The sequence below is a fragment of the Myxine glutinosa genome, chromosome 1 (genome assembly GCF_964187855.1).
Source record: "Myxine glutinosa chromosome 1, kmMyxGlut1.1, whole genome shotgun sequence".
Classification (NCBI taxonomy): Eukaryota; Metazoa; Chordata; class Myxini; order Myxiniformes; family Myxinidae; genus Myxine; species Myxine glutinosa.
Genome location: NC_136261.1, coordinates 198865195 through 198878057, shown reverse-complemented (window position 1 = coordinate 198878057; position 12863 = coordinate 198865195). Strand labels below are relative to the sequence as shown.

Here is a 12863-nt window from a genome sequence, read left to right as displayed (position 1 = left end):
AGTTATGGTATGCCACCACCTGTTGAAGTAATACAATTCTTACAGAATGGTGTTTATCAAACATTTCAAGTTCAAGAAATTAATTCTAAATGTTGTGGTCAATTATGTTTATATGTATTATTTCAACTCAACAATAATGAAAAGTTTTATGATATCATTTTTAATCTAATATAAATGACTTATGTTGGAAAAGATGGTTCTATCTTTGGAAAATCCTCTCAGGATATTGATTTATCAAATTATTATACAAAGGCACAGGCTGAACGACAAAAATATAGTGTAAGTAAAAATATTAATATGAAGAATACTTATAAATTAATCAATTATCCAAACCCTACAGATGCGAATGACTTAATTAGATTAAGTGATTTATCACAATATATATTTTTAAAGAAAACAGCACGTTTTGTGAAAGAAGTAAAATTTACAACCACAACACCTGGTTATACTGACCATACACCTTTCCTCATTGAATTTAACTACCTGCTTACAATTGAATTTTATAAAGAAGGACATTTAGTTAATATGCGAATTAATAAATGGGGGTATGATATGCCTGATTTAGGGTATAATTGGTCTTTTTCAATAAACATAGAAGACCTACATGATTTAAATCAGTCTCGTAAAGAAGAATATTATCCACTTGGTGAAGATAAGGATTTATGTGGAAGTACAATTAGTAAACAACAAATACGTGATTTTAAGAAAATAAAAATATATGATAGTATAGCGATGGTTCGCATGACAAAGAAGGAAGGTAATGAGATAAGGATAGAAAGCCGAGGAATACAAACCGATTTGGTAGTGGGAAGATGGGGTGGTATTACCTGTCATAATATTAATCTCACATATATTTCTGATACATAAATGGCAGGAAGAAGACTACAAGAGAATTATAATTTTTGTATTCAAGGATACCTACAAGAAAAGGGTGCTCGGTATTACATACCTTATGATTTGGAGCATATACATGGGAATTTTGTCATAAAAAACTGGCCTTATACTGATATTGTTAAACCCACAAATAGAGACTTGTTTAAAATATTAAATAAAAATGAACTTCTCAAAGTTATGAAATATAAAACTCTTTTAGAAATCGTCAACAAATCTTATTGGTATCCTATTATGAGAAAAATAATTATAGATACAAGAATATCTCAAAATCCAGATGAGTATATGTATAATATTCTTTGGGGTTCAAACTCAAGGGTAGCAAGGGATGAGGAAGGAGTTGAAGAAGAGAAGGAGGAAAGAGAGAAAAAGGAGAAGGAGGAAAGGGAGAGGGAGGAGAAGGAGGAGAGGGAGAAAAAGGAGGAGAAGGAGGAGAGGGAGAAAAAGGAGAAGGAGGAAAGGGAGAAAAGGGAGAAGGAGGAAAGAGAGAAAAAGGAGAAGGAGGAAAGGGAGAGGGAGAAAATGGAGGAGGAGGAGAGGGAGCAAAGAGAGAGGGAGGAAAAATATAAAAAGATGGAAATCACTGAGATTCATAAAAGATTGAGTGTATTAAAGCAAATAAATCAATCTCAACGCACCGAAGAGGAAATTAAAGAATTAACAACTCTTATGAAGATAATGGTTTCAAAAATAAGAACGTCAATGTCTTCAATTTCAGAGATTTAAACGAGAAAGTGGTGAAGAAGAAGAAGAAGAAGAAGGAAAAGATTATGTGATTGATGATGTTGGTGTCATTGACTTTAGTTAGTTTTTATTTGTAAATAAATGGAGGAGAGAGTGAAGGCATTCCTTAGGATTCTTTATGTTTTAAAAATAAAGATTGAAATGTATATGTTGAAAACCAAAAAGGTTTTGATACTCTGTCGGAATTTTTCTGATAAATAAATATGAGTTATTGTCTCAAATGTAAAAAGAAAACTAAATCTAAAAATATCTCTTATGTTAAAGCTAAAAATAATAGAGTTTATCAAAAAGGAATATGTCAAGTATGTGGCTCTAAAAAGTGCCAATTCATCTCTCCTAAAAGAGGAGGAGACATACAAAAGTTTCTGTCAGGAAGTAAATTTACAACAACTGGAATTCCAGGGGAATTACACCTTCCAGGGTATTCTTTCTGTGGTCCAGGAACAAACTTGGATAAAAGATTAGATGAGGCTGACAATCCTAAACCTTGGTCTAAACCTACAAATAGGGTTGACGAAGTGTGTATGAAGCATGATATTGCTTATGGGAAAACCACTACGTTGACTGAAAAACATAAAGCCGACAGCGAAATGTTGTATAATTTGTCTTTGATACAAAATCCAACGTTGAGAGAGAAAGTTGATAGGTTTATTGTGAGAAATTTGATAAATGCTAAATTGAAACTTGGTCTTGGTTATTCCTCAAAAAACTATTAGGCTCTAATGATGCCATCAAGACTGAGGAGCTTTTGGCTGAAGAATTACACAAACCTATAATCACAAAGTTTAAAAGAAGGAAGGTTTATTCTAAATACACTGACCACATATGGTCCGCTGATTTAATTGAATTGAATAATGACAGGGGATACAGGTATGCTTTAACCGTTATTGATTTGAGGAGTAGATTTGCCTGGGTTGTCCCTTTAAAAAATAAAAGGGGTGATACTTTAATGTTAGCCTTTAAGCTAATATTTGATCGGGATAAAAGGAAACCAAAGAAGTTATGGACTGATGAGGGAACAGAGTTCTATAACAAAATATTCATGAAATTTCTTAAGGGGAAGGGTATTAAATTATACAGCACCTTTAATGAAGGAAAGGCAGTTGTTATTGAGCGTTTTAATCGTACTTTAAAAGAGAAATTATATAAAAAATTCACACAACTCGGTTCTCAAAAATGGGTGTATTTAATTCAGGATATTGTAGATAATTACAATAATACAGTTCATTCATCAACACAATCAAAACCATCAGAAACATTTACAAAATTAGAATATGAAAAGGAGATTAATTTGAGAAAGCCCAAGTTTAAAGTTGGTGATATTGTAAGAATATACAAATGGAAAAGTCATTTTGAGAAAGGTTATACACAAAAATGGACTCGTGAATTATTTAAAATCATTGATGTAATGGATACAGTCCCTTGGACCTACAAATTATATGATTTAAATGGAGAAGAAATCTTGGGTTCATTTTACTCACAAGAATTACAAAAAACACAAGTAAGCAGATAATACCCTTGAAAATAATAAATAAATAAATAAAATGTAATGGGGATACGTTTTTAAATCTGTGAACCCCAAACACAGAATCCCACAACTTTTTAGTTGGGGCTTAACTTTTGTGTGTGTATAATGGGGATACGTTTTTAAATCTGTGAACCCCAAACACAGAATCCCACAACTTTTTAGTTGGGGCTTAACTTTTGTGTGTGTATAATGGGGATACGTTTTTAAATCTGTGAACCCCAAACACAGAATCCCACAACTTTTTAGTTGGGGCTTAACTTTTGTGTGTGTATAATGGGGATACGTTTTTAAATCTGTGAACCCCAAACACAGAATCCCACAACTTTTTAGTTGGGGCTTAACTTTTGTGTGTGTGTGTATGTGCGAGTGAGTCATAATAATATACAAACCCTAACCCAACCCAAGCCCTAACCCAACCCCATCCCTAACCCAAACCCATCCCTAACCCAACCCATCCCTAACCCAACCCCATCCCTAACCCAACCCCATCCCTAACCCAACCCCATCCCTAACCCAACCCCATCCCTAACCCAACCCCATCCCTAACCCAACCCCAACCCTAACCCAACCCCATCCCTAACCCAACCCCATCCCTAACCCAACCCATCCCTAACCCTCACATTCAAAATCCCAACCCTAACCCAATCCCATCCCTAACCCAACCCCAACCCTAACCCTCACATTCAAAATCCCAACCCTAACCCAACCCATCCCTAACCCAACCCCATCCCTAACCCAACCCCATCCCTAACCCAACCCCAACCCTAACCCTCACATTCAAAATCCCAACCCTAACCCAACCCCATCCCTAACCCTCACATTCAAAATCCCAACCCTAACCCAACCCCATCCCTAACCCTCACATTCAAAATCCCACCCAAACCCTAACATAATCTTTCTTTTCTTCTTTTTTAAATACGTATTTCTTTTTTTTTTTTTCCTCTTCCTCCAATTCTGTCTTTCAAGGCTTTTAAGTTTGAAGAAGTAGAAATGGGAAGAAAGAATTTTCCAGCATTTTCTTCCTCGAACTTTCTTGATATTGCTTAAATCAAGCGTCATTAAATAAAGAACATTGTTCATTGCTTTAGAATCCAAAGAGTCTCCAAGAGGAACCCCACAGGTAGAGTCTCCAAAATAAAACCAACTTTCCAAGTTCCCAAGGTATAACCACATTCCTGTTGAGCCTCCAAGATAGGTATCACATTCCGAGTCATCAAAACAAAACCCCCATTCCGAGTCTCCAAAACGAAACCAGTTTTCAAAGTCTCCAAGGTAAAACTCTTTTCCTAATTTTATGAAATTTAGTGAGTCTCCAAGGTAGGCTCCACAGTTAGAACCATCTAGGCAGACCTCATAATTAGTTTTTCCCAAATTTAGTGAGTCTCCAAGGTAGGCTCCACAGTTAGAACCATCTAGGCAAACCTCATAATTTGTTTTTCCCAAATTTAGTGAGTCTCCAAGGTAGGCTCCACAGTTAGAACCATCTAGGCAGACCTCATAATTTGTTTTTCCCAAATTTAGTGAGTCTCCAAGGTAGGCTCCACAGTTAGAACCATCTAGGCAGACCTCATAATTTGTTTTTCCCAAATTCAGTGAGTCTCCAAGGTAGGCTCCACAGTTAGAACCATCTAGGCAAACCTCATAATTTGTTTTTCCCAAATTTAGTGAGTCTCCAAGGTAGGCTCCACAGTTAGAACCATCTAGGCAGACCTCATAATTTGTTTTTCCCAAATTCAGTGAGTCTCCAAGGTAGGCTCCACAGTTAGAACCATCTAGGCAAACCTCATAATTTGTTTTTCCCAAATTTAGTGAGTCTCCAAGGTAGGCTCCACAGTTAGAACCATCTAGGCAGACCTCATAATTTGTTTTTCCCAAATTTAGTGAGTCTCCAAGGTAGGCTCCACAGTTAGAACCATCTAGGCAGACCTCATAATTTGTTTTTCCCAAATTTAGTGAGTCTCCAAGGTATAACTCTTTGGCTGGGTCATCAAGGTAGAACTCGTTCAGTGGGTTTTGTTTTGATAACTCACAATAAGTATCATCATGGTAGAACTCTTTTTCAGGATTTTGTGGATCTCCAAGGTATAACTCTTTGGCTGGGTCATCAAGGTAGAACTCGTTCTGTGGGTCTTGGTTGTTCAAAAGATCTTCAAACAAAAAAATAACTTTATCCCAAGTTGTGTTAAAAGTAGAATTTTCATTTCGTAGCTCAGATACAATTTCCTCCATCGACAAGAGGTTCGAGTCCAGTTCATCAATCTGAAGGTTGAGCGCTACACAGGTAGTAGGACTCCAAGGAATAGCAAAGTTATCCCATTCCATTTCGGCATAGGAGTCCATTCTCAAGTGAAGCAGAAAGCGTGTTTGAAAAAGCCTGTGTGGTCGGTGCCTTTTATAAGAAGGGCTGGGTGTGTGTCATTTCCTGTGGAAATTCCCTGGGCGTGTCTTAACTGGAAATGATGTGATGGAAATTCCCTGAAAATGATGTTATGTATTACCTGGAAATGATACAATGCTGAAGAGTTTATAAAGTGGGTGGGACTTAGCAAAAGTGGGAGGAGCTTAGCAAAAGTGGGCGGGGCTTAGTAAAAAGTGGGCGTGGCTTAACAAAAAGTGGGCGGGGCTTAGTAAAATGGGCGTGGTTTACCAAAAAGTGGGCGGGGCTTACCAAAAAATGGTATGTGGCACTGGAGGCGCTCAAACAAGAACATTGAGGGAGGTTTACCATTTTATCTTAGCTCAGTTAAAATATCTTAATAAAGAACCAAACTCAAACATATTTTTTGTTAATATATTAGATGGTGAAGAGAGTTGTAGGAGAATTAAATTATTTCCCACGCATAAACAAATATTTGTAGGGTCGTTGTTTGAGTGGGTTATATTCACCAGATGATATTAAGAGTAAAAGGTTAAAAGGTCCATGAGGTCAGAAGGATCACAGGTGTTTAAGTGGTCTAATGAATAAGGATAACATGTCAAAAGGTTAGAAGGTTCGTAAAGAACAGGGTGAGAGAAATATAGGTGTTTAGGGGCAATGAGGGAGGGAAAGAATTAATATGGAAGTGAATGGGTCAAAGATTAATCTGCCAGATGATATGTAGAAGAAGGATGATAGGTCTATAAGAGAAAACAAATATTTGTAGTGTTTGAGTGGTCTAATGAACAACATTAAGGATAGGTACTACAGACAAAAGGTTCATAAAGATGAGGGTGGGAGAAATAGAGGTGTTTATGATTTTTGAAAAAGACAAGGGGGTAAATGACATTAGATAGGGATTTCCCATGTTAAACGGAGGTGTCCCAGAAGCAACATTATTACACTACTTACAAGCAGCATACCATACCACAAACTGTGCAACTACCTACTACAACTACCACAAACTGTGCAACTATGTACACCTACAAGCAGCATACCACAGCGACTGTGCAACTACCTACACCTACAAGCAGCATACCACAGCGACTGTGCAACTATGTACACCGCCAAGCAGCATACCACAGAGACTGTCCAACTACCTCCACCTCCAAGCAGCATACCACAGAGACTGTCCAACTAGATACAACAACAAGCAGCGTACCACAGAGACTGTGCAACTGCCGAAACCAACAAGCAGCGCACCACAGAGACTGTGCAACTACCTGCACCTACAAGCAGCATACCACAGCGACTGTGCAACTACCTACACCTACAAGCAGTGTACCACAGAAACTGTGCAACTGCCGAAACCAACAAGCAGCGCACCACAGAGACTGTGCAACTACCTGCACCTACAAGCAGCATACCACAGAGACTGTGCAACTACCTGCACCTACAAGCAGTGTACCACAGAAACTGTGCAACTGCCGAAACCAACAAGCAGCGCACCACAGAAACTGTGCAACTACCTGCACCTACAAGCAGCATACCACAGCGACTGTGCCACTACCTACACCTACAAGCAGCATACCACAGCGACTGTGCAACTATGTACACCGACAAGCAGCATACCACAGAGACTGTCCAACTACCTCCACCTCCAAGCAGCATACCACAGAGACTGTCCAACTAGATACAACAACAAGCAGCGTACGACAGAGACTGTGCAACTGCCGAAACCAACAAGCAGCGCACCACAGAGACTGTGCAACTACCTACACCAACAAGCAACGTACCACAGAGACTGTGCAACTGCCGAAACCAACAAGCAGCGTACCACAGAGACTGTCCAACTACCTGCACCTACAAGCAGCGTACCACAGAGACTGTGCAACTGCCGAAACCAACAAGCAGCGCACCACAGAGACTGTGCAACTACCTGCACCTACAAGCAGCGCACCACAGAGACTGTGCAACTACCTGCACCTACAAGCAGCATACCACAGCGACTGTGCAACTACCTACACCTACAAGCAGCATACCACAGTGACTGTGCAACTATGTACACCGACAAGCAGCATACCACAGAGACTGTCCAACTACCTCCACCTCCAAGCAGCATACCACAGAGACTGTCCAACTAGATACAACAACAAGCAGCGTACGACAGAGACTGTGCAACTGCCGAAACCAACAAGCAGCGCACCACAGAGACTGTGCAACTACCTACACCAACAAGCAACGTACCACAGAGACTGTGCAACTACCTACACCAACAAGCAGCATACCACAGCGACTGTGCAACTACCTACACCTACAAGCAGCATACCACAGCGACTGTGCAACTATGTACACCTACAAGCAGCATACCACAGGACTGTGCAACTACCTTCACCTACAAGCAGGATACCACAGAGACTGTGCAACGACCTACACCGACAAGCAGCACACCACAGCGACTGTGCAACTATGTTCACCGACAAGCAGCATCCAACAGAGACTGTGCAACTACCTACACCTACAAGCAGCATACCACAGAGACTGTGCAACTACCTACACCTACAAGCAGTATACCACAGCGACTGTGCAACTATGTACACCTACAAGCAGCATACCACAGAGACTGTGCAACTACCTACACCTTCAAGCAGCATACCACAGAGACTGTGCAACTACCTACACCTACAAGCAGTATACCACAGCGACTGTGCAACTATGTACACCTACAAGCAGCATACCACAGAGACTGTGCAACTACCTACACCTACAAGCAGCATACGACAAAGACTGTCCAACTACCTCCACCTACAAGCAGCATACCGCAGAGACTGTGCAACGACCTACACCGACAAGCAGCATCCCACAGAGACTGTGCAACTACCGAAACCAACAAACAGCATACCACAGCGACTGTGCAACTACCTACACCTACAAGCAGAATACCACAGAGACTGTGCAACGACCTACACCTACAAGCAGCATACCACAGAGACTGTGCAACTACCTACACATACAAGCAGCATACCACAAAGAATGTCCAACTACCTACACCAACAAGCAGCATACGACAGACTGTGCAACTACCTACACCTACAAGCAGCATACCACAGAGACTGTCCAACTACCTCCACCTCCAAGCAGCAAACCACAGAGACTGTCCAACTAGATACAACAACAAGCAGCGTACCACAGAGACTGTGCAACTACCTACACCTACAAGCAGCGTACCACAGAGACTGTGCAACTACCTACACCTACAAGCAGCGTACCACAGAGACTGTGCAACTGCCGAAACCAACAAGCAGCGCACCACAGAGACTGTGCAACTACCTACACCAACAAGCAGCGTACCACAGCGACTGTGCAACTGCCGAAACCAACAAGCAGCGTAACACAGAGACTGTCCAACTACCTGCACCTACAAGCAGCGTACCACAGAGACTGTCCAACTACCTGCACCTACAACTTACAGTTGCAGTGTGCCCGAGGAAGCCGATTGACGAGTGACGAGCCGGAGGGTGGTTCTTCTTCTTCTTCTTCCTCTGGGGGTCAACTTCCTGGATCTGAAACGAGAAGTGATATTTTTTTCTTTTATTCTTTCCTTTACCCTGTGGATGGTCCATCGATTTTATATATAATTATAAACAGAAGGGTTTTATATCTATATATAAGTCCTTAAGGGTCAACGAGATTATTTAAAGATATTTCAAAAAAACAACAACATTTCATTTTACGGTCGGTTGAATGTGACGTCACGACAAGGAACGGTGGACGATTTCAAATGCATTAATTAGCTTTTCAGTGATTAATTATTGATTAATTGGTTTAGATTCAAAAGGGTGGAGGCCCGGGTGCCCGTCCGGACGTCTTTAGCTTGAGGCTCATTTTCCGCGGCGCAACACCTGCGGGGGCCCAGGATCGAGGGTTCGAACCCTTGCAGTTTGCAGCTCTCGATCTCATCGTTGATACGTCATTGTGGCCCGCCTTAGCCCGGTGCACCACGACGCCTCCACCGATTGGAGCTCACTTGGAACATGCATTTTACCCCCATGTGATTGATCTAGTTACGTCACCGGCTGGAGCAAGGCGATTCTGCTGCTGGTCTCGCTTGGGGGACCAATGGGTCGCTACAATATTAATATTAATATCGAGCAACACATTTATGCCAATAAATCATCAGCTATTGGAGTTGTACTAAAATCGTAAATACATAAATTGCTGGACAATAATATTAATAATATTCCTTGAACAACAACAACAACATGTTGTCTGTTCTGATGGTATATTGTCATTACAATATTACATCCTTGTAGTTGCGTACATGTTACTGTTAGATATATGAGAGGTGCGCCGAGTCACAAGTAGAACACATTTGTATTGACTATTGAGTATTGTCTAAACACTCGGTATTATATTACTAATTATTATTATTCTTATTACATGGAAGCGTAAGATTTATTATGCAGGCAGGCATGCATAAACTTTTACAAATAACACTGCATGTGATGAAATGAAAGTGAGCCTCCTTGTTGAAAATATATACATAATTGGTTTTTGTCCAATAAAAAGGTGAAAAACACTGTACGGTATATTTATTTCTTGCCTCCGATCCTAAATGCATTGTACAGTCACGTGAAAGAGTAAGTAGGGGAAGGCGGGGCAAGTTGAGCATCGGGGTAAGTTGAAGTGAGGCACCACCTCCCAGCCAGTTATGAATGAGTCAGACTTTGTGGTTGCGCCATCTATAGTATAGATGCCCCATTGCATAAGTCCACGTTGTGCCATATTGTTTTCTAAATTGAAATTGAAACGGAAACCAGTGTTGCAGAGGGAAAAATCCAATTTTCAGCCATAAAAGTAAAAAGGTGTAAAACAGGTAAGTTCACGTTTCTTCCATATGCAGCATGGAGATAATATGGATATCAGATGACAATTATTGTTAGTCCAGGTATGTGTCTCCATTCTTGTCATAGACTTTAATACGATGGATGCATAGAAGATGTGTGTATGTGGAGACATCTCAGAAAGTTCAGACTGGGGTAAGTTGAGCCAGACCCTACGGGGCAAATCGAGCCATGGCTCAACTTGCCAACTCATGTTGGTGGAGATAATAATAATTAGCATTTATAATGCGCTTTTCCCCAAAGGCTCAAAGCGCTTACAGAATACCATATTATTACCGTACCCCGGTCATTGGATACATTGCGAGCCTAAACCACACTGGGTGTACCATCTCCACACCCCAGTATGCCAGGAGCTTGCAGCCCTATCTGAAAATCGCAAACGGAAGCCATCAGCCAAGAAATCAAAGAGATGCTTGTTCAAAGCTAATGGGAAAAAGACATGTCCCCCAAGATCAAAAACCCCTAGTTCTAGTGAGACAGATGGCGATTCAGAAGTTGAGTATGATGACGAATCAGATGTGGACAGTGATATGGATATCATTGAAGGTGACTTTGTAGTTGTCAAATGTGCTGGCAAATCAAGATTTGTGCATTACATTGCTCGGGTTGATGTACTGAATGGAGAGGAATTTCAGTTTGAAGGTGTCTTCCTGCAGAAGGTTGCTGGAAAAGTTGGATCTGACAACCCAGTGTTTGTTCCAAACCCAAAGGATGAAGCAGGATTTGAACTGCAAGACATCGTGCGTAAGCTGCCACAGCCTAAGTGCGTTGGCAGTTCTGCCCGTTGTTCTGGACAGCTTGTGTTCAATTATTGTGACTTGTCAGTTTGGCAGCTTAATTGACTTGATTTCTGACATGTTTTACTTTTAGTTGCAGATCCAAATGATGAAGCTGGCATTGATGAGCAAGATATTGTGCCTTAATTGCCACAGTCTGACTGTTGGCCTTTCTGGGTGTATTTGGGACACTTTTCTTTTATTGTGACTTGAAACTGTGACAGGTGGATCGAGTTGACTTTTCTTACCACAGTTGACAATCTTGTTTTTCTATGAGAGTGACTCAATTTGTTCGTAACTGATTACTATAACCATGAACACAAGGTAATCATTTCGTTCAGTGTTGTAGAACTTTACAACATTAAATATTTTTTTCTGGCAAAACAATGCTTTTCTACTTCAGTTATCTTTATTTGGGGCAATGATCAACTTACCCCTATGTGGTACAACTTACCCCAGAGGTTGGATCAACTTACCCCTCAGGCGGGCAAGTTGAGCCATTTTGCCTCCGTTTTTTCAAAAGGTCACAGTGACTTTCAGTGTGGGGATAGAAAGTAAGAACCAGCTACAAAATGTTTCCCAAGGATTAAATTAGAAGGCAAGATACTCATTTGTGCAAGATCATCAGTAAGTTCAGTCCTAACATTCCAAGAACAAAAACTGGCTCAACTTGCCCCGCCTTCCCCTACACCCCATGTGAAGTTTTGACTTTTTCAACGTATTTCAACGTAATAATAATAATAATAATAATAATAATAATAATAATAACTAGCCGAAACCCGTGGAACATCCACGGAAGGGAGGATGTGGTGTATGGATAGAGTGTACCATTATGGATGGCATAGGGGATTTGCTTGTCCGAGTAAGAGTTAGGAAGAAAGATGAGAATGAAGAGTGCGTATATGAACAACGTATTTATTGCAAGCTACTTAAATGACAACGCTACGATATACTTTTGAAAATATCACGTACCGTCTCGAAGTCAATGCCATCCTTTTATCTCTTCGTATACAACTCTGATTTCTTTTTTACAAAAAAGAAATTTTTTTACAAAATAAATTTTTAAAATAAAATTTCTTACAAAAATATTTTTTTTTTTTTTTTTTTTTTTTATACAACTCTGATTTCTACCTTATCGTGAACAGGGTAAAGCCTACTTTGATAATCATGAACGGTGGCAGATGCAGGAGTTGGTGAAACGAAAGGGGGAGGGGGGGGGGGGCTGATCATGACCTACCCTACGCCAATATGACTCAGCCAGCTGATTCAGAGACAACGCAAGAATTGCAAAGTTACCATCATATTGAGTCAACTTACACACTGGTCTTTGAGGAACAATAAACTGCTCTATTCAAGGTGCTTAAGTTAATCCTTCAAATCATTTAAAAACAACCCAACGTTGACGAAGCATGGCATACGAGGCCCGTTCAAAAAGTTCACGGAACGACGTACTCTCAAAGGTCTGAGGCCAAAATGTTTGTTTTTTCCCCCCCTTACACAACGGAAACAACAACTGGATAAGTAGGGCCGAGGCCTACACCTACGTTTCGTCACTCGGCGAAGTACACTTTGTTTTAAGCTTTCAGAAGCTGAAGCCTTGGTATTTATTGCTTTATATGATACTGATGGGCTGCTGATCAGTTTCACTTCGTTGTAATCACAGT

At 40.5% G+C, this 12863-nt stretch overlaps 1 long non-coding RNA gene across 1 annotated transcript in view; it reads right to left on the bottom strand.

The window, feature by feature from the left end:
- Positions 1-9014, bottom strand: part of LOC144893009 (uncharacterized) — a 187188-nt gene extending 178174 nt beyond the window's left edge. Inside the window, exon 1 of the long non-coding RNA XR_013624177.1 lies at positions 8990-9014. This is a non-coding gene — a long non-coding RNA (uncharacterized LOC144893009). The remainder of the gene's footprint in view (positions 1-8989) is intronic.
- Positions 9015-12863: the final 3849 nt, after the last annotated feature.